This window comes from Anser anser (genome assembly GCF_964211835.1).
Source record: "Anser anser genome assembly, chromosome: Z".
Classification (NCBI taxonomy): Eukaryota; Metazoa; Chordata; class Aves; order Anseriformes; family Anatidae; genus Anser; species Anser anser.
Window position 1 is genome coordinate 31,016,387 of NC_139723.1, and position 10,965 is coordinate 31,027,351.

Here is a 10,965-nt window from a genome sequence, read left to right on the forward strand (position 1 = left end):
GTGCACTGGCACCACTGGGGATGCAGTGCACTGAGTCCAGAGAGTGCACTGGCACCACTGGGGATGCAGTGCAGTGAGTCCAAAGAGTGCACTGGCACCACTGGGGATGCCCTGCAGTGAGTCCAGAGAGTGCACTGGCACCACTGGGGATGCAGTGCAGTGAGTCCAGAGAGTGCACTGGCACCACTGGGGATGCAGTGCAGTGAGTCCAGAGAGTGCACTGGCACCACTGGGGATGCAGTGCTGTGAATCCAGAGAGCGCACTGGCACCACTGGGGATGCACTACAGTGAGTCCAGAGAGTGCACTGGCACCACTGGGGATGCAGTGCAGTGAGTGCAGAGATTGCACTGGCACCACTGGGGATGCAGTGCAGTGAGTCCAGAGAGTGCACTGGCACCACTGGGGATGCAGTGCAGTGAGTCCAGAGAGTGCAGTGGCACCACTGGGGATGAAGTGCAGTGAGTCCAGAGAGTGCACTGGCAGCACTGGGGATGCAGTGCAGAGAGTCCAGAGAGTGCACTGGCACCACTGGGGATGCAGTGCAGTGAGCCCAGAGATTGCACTGGCACCACTGGGGATGCAGTGCAGTGAGTCCAGAGAGTGCACTGGCACCACTGGGGATGCAGTGCAGTGAGTCCAGAGATTGCACTGGCACCACTGGGGATGCAGTGCAGTGAGTCCAGAGAGTGCACTGGCACCACTGGGGATGCAGTGCAGTGAGTCCAGAGAGTGCACTGGCACCACTGGGGATGCAGTGCTGTGACTCCAGAGAGCGCACTGGCACCACTGGGGGTGCAGTGCAGTGAGTCCAGAGAGTGCACTGGCACCACTGGGGATGCACTGCAGTGAGTCCAGAGAGTGCACTGGCACCACTGGGGATGCAGTGCAGTGAGTCCGGAGATTGCACTGGCACCACTGGGGATGCAGTGCTGTGACTCCAGAGAGTGCACTGGCACCACTCAGGGTGCAGTGCGGTGAGTCCAGAGAATGCACTGGCACCACTGGGGATGCAGTGCAGTCAGTCCAGAGAGTGCACTGGCACCACTGGGGATGCAGTGCAGTGAGTCCACAGAGTGCACTGGCACCACTGGGGATGCAGTGCAGTGAGTCCAGAGAGTGCACTGGCACCACTGGGGATGCAGTGCAGTGAGTCCAGAGAGTGCACGGGCTCCACTGGGGATGCAGTACAGTGAGTCCAGAGAGTGCACTGGCACCACTGGGGATGCAGTGCAGTGAGTCCAGAGAGTGCACTGGCACCACTGGGGATGCAGTGCAGTGAGTCCAGAGAGTGCACTGGCACCACTGGGGATGCAGTACAGTGAGTCCAGAGATTGCACTGGCACCACTGGGGATGCAGTGCTGTGAGTCCAGAGAGTGCACTGGCTCCACGGGGGATGCAGTGCAGTGAGTGCAGAGATTGCACTAGCACCACTGGGGATGCAGTGCTGTGACTCCAGAGAGTGCACTGCCACCACTGGGGATGCAGTGCAGTGAGTCCAGAGAGTGCACTGGCACCACTGGGGATGCACTGCAGTGAGTCCAGAGAGTGCACTGTCACCACTGGGGATGCAGTGCAGTGAGTGCAGAGATTGCACTGGCACCACTGGGGATGCAGTGCAGTGAGTCCAGAGAGTGCACTGGCACCACTGGGGATGCAGTGCAGTGAGTCCAGAGAGTGCAGTGGCACCACTGGGGATGAAGTGCAGTGAGTCCAGAGAGTGCACTGGCAGCACTGGGGATGCAGTGCAGAGAGTGCAGAGAGTGCACTGGCACCACTGGGGATGCAGTGCAGTGAGCCCAGAGAGTGCACTGGCACCACTGGGGATGCAGTGCAGTGAGTCCAGAGAGTGCACTGGCACCACTGGGGATGCTCTGCAGTGAGTCCAGAGAGTGCACTGGCACCACTGGGGATGCAGTGCTGTGACTCCAGAGAGCGCACTGGCACCACTGGGGGTGCAGTGCAGTGAGTGCAGAGAGTGCACTGGCACCACTGGGGATGCACTGCAGTGAGTCCAGAGAGTGCACTGGCACCACTGGGGATGCAGTGCAGTGAGTCCGGAGATTGCACTGGCACCACTGGGGATGCAGTGCTGTGACTCCAGAGAGTGCACTGGCACCACTGGGGATGCAGTGCATTGAGTGCAGAGAGTGCACTGGCACCACTGGGGATGCAGTGCAGTGAGTCCAGAGAGTGCACTGGCACCACTGGGGATGCACTTCAGTGAGTACAGAGAGTGCACTGGCACCACTGGGGATGCAGTGCACTGAGTCCAGAGAGTGCACTGGCACCACTGGGGATGCAGTGCAGTGAGTCCAAAGAGTGCACTGGCACCACTGGGGATGCCCTGCAGTGAGTCCAGAGAGTGCACTGGCACCACTGGGGATGCAGTGCAGTGAGTCCAGAGAGTGCACTGGCACAACTGGGGATGCAGTGCAGTGAGTCCAGAGAGTGCACTGGCTCCACGGGGGATGCAGTGCAGTGAGTGCAGAGAGTGCACTGGCACCACTGGGGATGCAGTGCTGTGAATCCAGAGAGCGCACTGGCACCACTGGGGATGCACTACAGTGAGTCCAGAGAGTGCACTGGCACCACTGGGGATGCAGTGCAGTGAGTGCAGAGATTGCACTGGCACCACTGGGGATGCAGTGCAGTGAGTCCAGAGAGTGCACTGGCACCACTGGGGATGCAGTGCAGTGAGTCCAGAGAGTGCAGTGGCACCACTGGGGATGAAGTGCAGTGAGTCCAGAGAGTGCACTGGCAGCACTGGGGATGCAGTGCAGAGAGTGCAGAGAGTGCACTGGCACCACTGGGGATGCAGTGCAGTGAGCCCAGAGAGTGCACTGGCACCACTGGGGATGCAGTGCAGTGAGTCCAGAGAGTGCACTGGCACCACTGGGGATGCTCTGCAGTGAGTCCAGAGAGTGCACTGGCACCACTGGGGATGCAGTGCTGTGACTCCAGAGAGCGCACTGGCACCACTGGGGGTGCAGTGCAGTGAGTGCAGAGAGTGCACTGGCACCACTGGGGATGCACTGCAGTGAGTCCAGAGAGTGCACTGGCACCACTGGGGATGCAGTGCAGTGAGTCCGGAGATTGCACTGGCACCACTGGGGATGCAGTGCTGTGACTCCAGAGAGTGCACTGGCACCACTGGGGATGCAGTGCATTGAGTGCAGAGAGTGCACTGGCACCACTGGGGATGCAGTGCAGTGAGTCCAGAGAGTGCACTGGCACCACTGGGGATGCACTTCAGTGAGTACAGAGAGTGCACTGGCACCACTGGGGATGCAGTGCACTGAGTCCAGAGAGTGCACTGTTACCACTGGGGATGCAGTGCAGTGAGTCCAAAGAGTGCACTGGCACCACTGGGGATGCCCTGCAGTGAGTCCAGAGAGTGCACTGGCACCACTGGGGATGCAGTGCAGTGAGTCCAGAGAGTGCACTGGCACCACTGGGGATGCAGTGCAGTGAGTCCAGAGAGTGCACTGGCACCACTGGGGATGCAGTGCTGTGAATCCAGAGAGCGCACTGGCACCACTGGGGATGCACTACAGTGAGTCCAGAGAGTGCACTGGCACCACTGGGGATGCAGTGCAGTGAGTGCAGAGATTGCACTGGCACCACTGGGGATGCAGTGCAGTGAGTCCAGAGAGTGCACTGGCACCACTGGGGATGCAGTGCAGTGAGTCCAGAGAGTGCAGTGGCACCACTGGGGATGAAGTGCAGTGAGTCCAGAGAGTGCACTGGCAGCACTGGGGATGCAGTGCAGAGAGTCCAGAGAGTGCACTGGCACCACTGGGGATGCAGTGCAGTGAGCCCAGAGATTGCACTGGCACCACTGGGGATGCAGTGCAGTGAGTCCAGAGAGTGCACTGGCACCACTGGGGATGCAGTGCAGTGAGTCCAGAGATTGCACTGGCACCACTGGGGATGCAGTGCAGTGAGTCCAGAGAGTGCACTGGCACCACTGGGGATGCAGTGCAGTGAGTCCAGAGAGTGCACTGGCACCACTGGGGATGCAGTGCTGTGACTCCAGAGAGCGCACTGGCACCACTGGGGGTGCAGTGCAGTGAGTCCAGAGAGTGCACTGGCACCACTGGGGATGCACTGCAGTGAGTCCAGAGAGTGCACTGGCACCACTGGGGATGCAGTGCAGTGAGTCCGGAGATTGCACTGGCACCACTGGGGATGCAGTGCTGTGACTCCAGAGAGTGCACTGGCACCACTCAGGGTGCAGTGCGGTGAGTCCAGAGAATGCACTGGCACCACTGGGGATGCAGTGCAGTCAGTCCAGAGAGTGCACTGGCACCACTGGGGATGCAGTGCAGTGAGTCCACAGAGTGCACTGGCACCACTGGGGATGCAGTGCAGTGAGTCCAGAGAGTGCACTGGCACCACTGGGGATGCAGTGCAGTGAGTCCAGAGAGTGCACGGGCTCCACTGGGGATGCAGTACAGTGAGTCCAGAGAGTGCACTGGCACCACTGGGGATGCAGTGCAGTGAGTCCAGAGAGTGCACTGGCACCACTGGGGATGCAGTGCAGTGAGTCCAGAGAGTGCACTGGCACCACTGGGGATGCAGTACAGTGAGTCCAGAGATTGCACTGGCACCACTGGGGATGCAGTGCTGTGAGTCCAGAGAGTGCACTGGCTCCACGGGGGATGCAGTGCAGTGAGTGCAGAGATTGCACTAGCACCACTGGGGATGCAGTGCTGTGACTCCAGAGAGTGCACTGCCACCACTGGGGATGCAGTGCAGTGAGTCCAGAGAGTGCACTGGCACCACTGGGGATGCACTGCAGTGAGTCCAGAGAGTGCACTGGCACCACTGGGGATGCAGTGCTGTGACTCCAGAGAGCGCACTGGCACCACTGGGGATGCAGTGCAGTGAGTGCAGAGAGTGCACTGGCACCACTGGGGATGCACTGCAGTGAGTCCGGAGATTGCACTGGCACCACTGGGGATGCAGTGCAGTGAGTCCAGAGAGTGCACTGGCAGCACTGGGGATGCAGTGCAGTGAGTGCAGAGAGTGCACTGGCACCACTGGGGATGCACTTCAGTGAGTCCAGAGAGTGCACTGGCACCACTGGGGATGCAGTGCAGTGAGTCCAGAGAGTGCACTGGCAGCACTGGGGATTCAGTGCAGTGAGTCCAGAGAGTGCACTGGCACCACTGGGGATGCACTGCAGTGAGTCCAGAGAATGCACTGGCACCACTGGGGATGCAGTGCAGTGAGTCCAGAGAGTGCACTGGCACCACTGGGGATGCACTGCAGTGAGTCCAGAGAGTGCACTGGCACCACTGGGGATGCAGTGCAGTGAGTCCAGAGAGTGCACTGGCACCACTGGGGATGCACTGCAGTGAGTCCAGAGTGTGCACTGGCACCACTGGGGATGCAGTGCAGTGAGTCCAGAGATTGCACTGGCACCACTGGGGATGCACCTCAGTGAGTCCAGAGAGTGCACTGGCACCACTGGGGATGCACTGCAGTGAGTCCAGAGAGTGCACTGGCACCACTGGGGATGCAGTGCAGTGAGTGCAGAGAGTGCACTGGCACCACTGGGGATGCAGTGCTGTGACTCCAGAGAGTGCACTGGCACCACTGGGGATGCAGTGCAGTGAGTGCAGAGAGTGCACTGGCACCACTGGGGATGCACTGCAGTGAGTCCAGAGAGTGCACTGGCACCACTGGGGATGCAGTGCAGTGAGTCCAGACAGTGCACTGGCACCACTGGGGATGCTCTGCAGTGAGTCCAGAGAGTGCACTGTTACCACTGGGGATGCTCTGCAGTGAGTCCAGAGATTGAACTGGCACCACTGGGGATGCAGTGCAGTGAGTCCAGAGAGTGCACTGCCACCACTGGGGATGCAGTGCTGTGACTCCAGAGAGCGCACTGGCACCACTGGGGATGCAGTGCAGTGAGTGCAGAGAGTGCTCTGGCACCACTGGGGATGCACTTCAGTGAGTCCAGAGAGTGCACTGGCACCACTGGGGATGCACTGCAGTGAGTCCAGAGAGTGCACTGGCACCACTGGGGATGCAGTGCTGTGACTCCAGAGAGCGCACTGGCACCACTGGGGATGCAGTGCAGTGAGTCCAGAGAGTGCACTGGCACCACTGGGGATGCACTTCAGTGAGTACAGAGAGTGCACTGGCACCACTGGGGATGCAGTGCAGTGAGTCCAGAGAGTGCACTGGCACCACTGGGGATGCAGTGCAGTGAGTCCAAAGAGTGCACTGGCTCCACGGGGGATGCACTGCAGTGAGTGCAGAGAGTGCACTGGCACCACTGGGGATGCACTGCAGTGAGTCCAGAGAGTGCACTGGCACCACTGGGGATGCAGTGCAGTGAGTCCAGAGAGTGCACTGGCTCCACGGGGGATGCAGTGCAGTGAGTGCAGAGAGTGCACTGGCACCACTGGGGATGCAGTGCTGTGAATCCAGAGAGCGCACTGGCACCACTGGGGATGCAGTGCAGTGAGTGCAGAGACTGCACTGGCACCACTGGGGATGCAGTGCAGTGAGTGCAGAGATTGCACTGGCACCACTGGGGATGCAGTGCAGTGAGTCCAGAGAGTGCACTGGCACCACTGGGGATGCAGTGCAGTGAGTCCAGAGAGTGCAGTGGCACCACTGGGGCTGCAGTGCAGTGAGTCCAGAGAGTGCCCTGGCTGCACTGGGGATGCAGTGCAGAGAGGGCAGAGAGTGCACTGGCACCACTGGGGATGCTCTGCAGTGAGCCCAGAGAGTGCACTGGCACCACTGGGGATGCAGTGCAGTGAGTCCAGAGAGTGCACTGGCACCACTGGGGATGCTCTGCAGTGAGTCCAGAGAGTGCACTGGCACCACTGGGGATGCAGTGCTGTGACTCCAGAGAGCGCACTGGCACCACTGGGGGTGCAGTGCAGTGAGTGCAGAGAGTGCACTGGCACCACTGGGGATGCACTGCAGTGAGTCCAGAGAGTGCACTGGCACCACTGGGGATACAGTGCAGTGAGTCCGGAGATTGCACTGGCACCACTGGGGATGCAGTGCTGTGACTCCAGAGAGTGCACTGGCACCACTGGGGATGCAGTGCATTGAGTGCAGAGAGTGCACTGGCACCACTGGGGATGCAGTGCAGTGAGTCCAGAGAGTGCACTGGCACCACTGGGGATGCACTTCAGTGAGTACAGAGAGTGCACTGGCACCACTGGGGATGCAGTGCACTGAGTCCAGAGAGTGCACTGGCACCACTGGGGATGCAGTGCAGTGAGTCCAAAGAGTGCACTGGCACCACAGGGGATGCCCTGCAGTGAGTCCAGAGAGTGCACTGGCACCACTGGGGATGCAGTGCAGTGAGTCCAGAGAGTGCACTGGCACCACTGGGGATGCAGTGCTGTGAATCCAGAGAGCGCACTGGCACCACTGGGGATGCACTACAGTGAGTCCAGAGAGTGCACTGGCACCACTGGGGATGCAGTGCAGTGAGTGCAGAGATTGCACTGGCACCACTGGGGATGCAGTGCAGTGAGTCCAGAGAGTGCACTGGCACCACTGGGGATGCAGTGCAGTGAGTCCAGAGAGTGCAGTGGCACCACTGAGGATGAAGTGCAGTGAGTCCAGAGAGTGCACTGGCAGCACTGGGGATGCAGTGCAGAGAGTCCAGAGAGTGCACTGGCACCACTGGGGATGCAGTGCAGTGAGCCCAGAGATTGCACTGGCACCACTGGGGATGCAGTGCAGTGAGTCCAGAGAGTGCACTGGCACCACTGGGGATGCAGTGCAGTGAGTCCAGAGATTGCACTGGCACCACTGGGGATGCAGTGCAGTGAGTCCAGAGAGTGCACTGGCACCACTGGGGATGCAGTGCAGTGAGTCCAGAGAGTGCACTGGCACCACTGGGGATGCAGTGCTGTGACTCCAGAGAGCGCACTGGCACCACTGGGGGTGCAGTGCAGTGAGTCCAGAGAGTGCACTGGCACCACTGGGGATGCACTGCAGTGAGTCCAGAGAGTGCACTGGCACCACTGGGGATGCAGTGCAGTGAGTCCGGAGATTGCACTGGCACCACTGGGGATGCAGTGCTGTGACTCCAGAGAGTGCACTGGCACCACTCAGGGTGCAGTTCGGTGAGTCCAGAGAATGCACTGGCACCACTGGGGATGCAGTGCAGTCAGTCCAGAGAGTGCACTGGCACCACTGGGGATGCAGTGCAGTGAGTCCACAGAGTGCACTGGCACCACTGGGGATGCAGTGCAGTGAGTCCAGAGAGTGCACTGGCACCACTGGGGATGCAGTGCAGTGAGTCCAGAGAGTGCACGGGCTCCACTGGGGATGCAGTACAGTGAGTCCAGAGAGTGCACTGGCACCACTGGGGATGCAGTGCAGTGAGTCCAGAGAGTGCACTGGCACCACTGGGGATGCAGTGCAGTGAGTCCAGAGAGTGCACTGGCACCACTGGGGATGCAGTACAGTGAGTCCAGAGATTGCACTGGCACCACTGGGGATGCAGTGCTGTGAGTCCAGAGAGTGCACTGGCTCCACGGGGGATGCAGTGCAGTGAGTGCCGAGATTGCACTGGCACCACTGGGGATGCAGTGCTGTGAGTCCAGAGAGTGCACTGGCTCCACGGGGGATGCAGTGCAGTGAGTGCAGAGAGTGCACTGGCACCACTGGGGATGCAGTGCTGTGAATCCAGAGAGCGCACTGGCACCACTGGGGATGCAGTGCAGTGAGTGCAGAGAGTGCACTGGCACCACTGGGGATGCAGTGCAGTGAGTCCAGAGAGTGCACTGGCACCACTGGGGATGCAGTGCAGTGAGTCCAGAGAGTGCAGTGGCACCACTGGGGATGAAGTGCAGTGAGTCCAGAGAGTGCACTGGCAGCACTGGGGATGCAGTGCAGAGAGTCCAGAGAGTGCACTGGCACCACTGGGGATGCAGTGCAGTTAGCCCAGAGAGTGCACTGGCACCACTGGGGATGCAGTGCAGTGAGTCCACAGAGTGCACTGGCACCACTGGGGATGCAGTTCAGTGAGTCCAGAGATTGCACTGGCACCACTGGGGATGCAGTGCAGTGAGTGCAGAGAGTGCTCTGGCACCACTGGGGATGCACTTCAGTGAGTCCAGAGAGTGCACTGGCACCACTGGGGATGCACTGCAGTGAGTCCAGAGAGTGCACTGGCACCACTGGGGATGCAGTGCTGTGACTCCAGAGAGCACACTGGCACCACTGGGGATGCAGTGCAGTGAGTCCAGAGAGTGCACTGGCACCACTGGGGATGCAGTGCAGTGAGTCCAGAGAGTGCACTGGCACCACTGGGGATGCAGTGCAGTGAGTCCAGAGAGTGCTCTGGCACCACTGGGGATGCAGTGCAGTGAGTCCAGAGAGTGCACTGGCACCACTGGGGATGCAGTGCTGTGACTCCAGAGAGCGCACTGGCACCACTGGGGGTGCAGTGCAGTGAGTGCAGAGAGTGCACTGGCACCACTGGGGATGCACTGCAGTGAGTCCGGAGATTGCACTGGCACCACTGGGGATGCAGTGCAGTGAGTCCAGAGAGTGCACTGGCAGCACTGGGGATGCAGTGCAGTGAGTGCAGAGACTGCACTGGCACCACTGGGGATGCACTTCAGTGAGTCCAGAGATTGCACTGGCACCACTGGGGATGCAGTGCAGTGAGTGCAGAGAGTGCACTGGCAGCACTGGGGATTCAGTGCAGTGAGTCCAGAGAGTGCACTGGCACCACTGGGGATGCAGTGCAGTGAGTCCAGAGAATGCACTGGCACCACTGGGGATGCAGTGCAGTGAGTCCAGAGAGTGCACTGGCACCACTGGGGATGCAGTGCAGTGAGTCCAGAGAGTGCACTGGCACCACTGGGGATGCAGTGCAGTGAGTCCAGAGAGTGCACTGGCACCACTGGGGATGCACTGCAGTGAGTCCAGAGTGTGCACTGGCACCACTGGGGATGCAGTGCAGTGAGTCCAGAGATTGCACTGGCACCACTGGGGATGCACCTCAGTGAGTCCAGAGAGTGCACTGGCACCACTGGGGATGCACTGCAGTGAGTCCAGAGAGTGCACTGGCACCACTGGGGATGCAGTGCAGTGAGTGCAGAGAGTGCACTGGCACCACTGGGGATGCAGTGCTGTGACTCCAGAGAGTGCACTGGCACCACTGGGGATGCAGTGCAGTGAGTGCAGAGAGTGCACTGGCACCACTGGGGATGCACTGCAGTGAGTCCAGAGAGTGCACTGGCACCACTGGGGATGCAGTGCAGTGAGTCCAGAGAGTGCACTGGCACCACTGGGGATGCAGTGCAGTGAGTCCAGAGAGTGCACTGGCACCACTGGGGATGCTCTGCAGTGAGTCCAGAGATTGAACTGGCACCACTGGGGATGCAGTGCAGTGAGTCCAGAGAGTGCACTGGCACCACTGGGGATGCAGTGCTGTGACTCCAGAGAGCGCACTGGCACCACTGGGGATGCAGTGCAGTGAGTGCAGAGAGTGCTCTGGCACCACTGGGGATGCACTTCAGTGAGTCCAGAGAGTGCACTGGCACCACTGGGGATGCACTGCAGTGAGTCCAGAGAGTGCACTGGCACCACTGGGGATGCAGTGCTGTGACTCCAGAGAGCGCACTGGCACCACTGGTGATGGAGTGCAGTGAGTCCAGAGAGTGCACTGGCACCACTGGGGATGCACTTCAGTGAGTACAGAGAGTGCACTGGCACCACTGGGGATGCAGTGCAGTGAGTCCAGAGAGCGCACTGGCACCACTGGGGATGCAGTGCAGTGAGTCCAAAGAGTGCACTGGCTCCACGGGGGATGCACTGCAGTGAGTGCAGAGAGTGCACTGGCACCACTGGGGATGCAGTGCAGTGAGTCCAGAGAGTGCACTGGCACCACTGGGGATGCAGTGCAGTGAGTCCAGAGAGTGCACTGGCTCCACGGGGGATGCAGTGCAGTGAGTGCAGAGA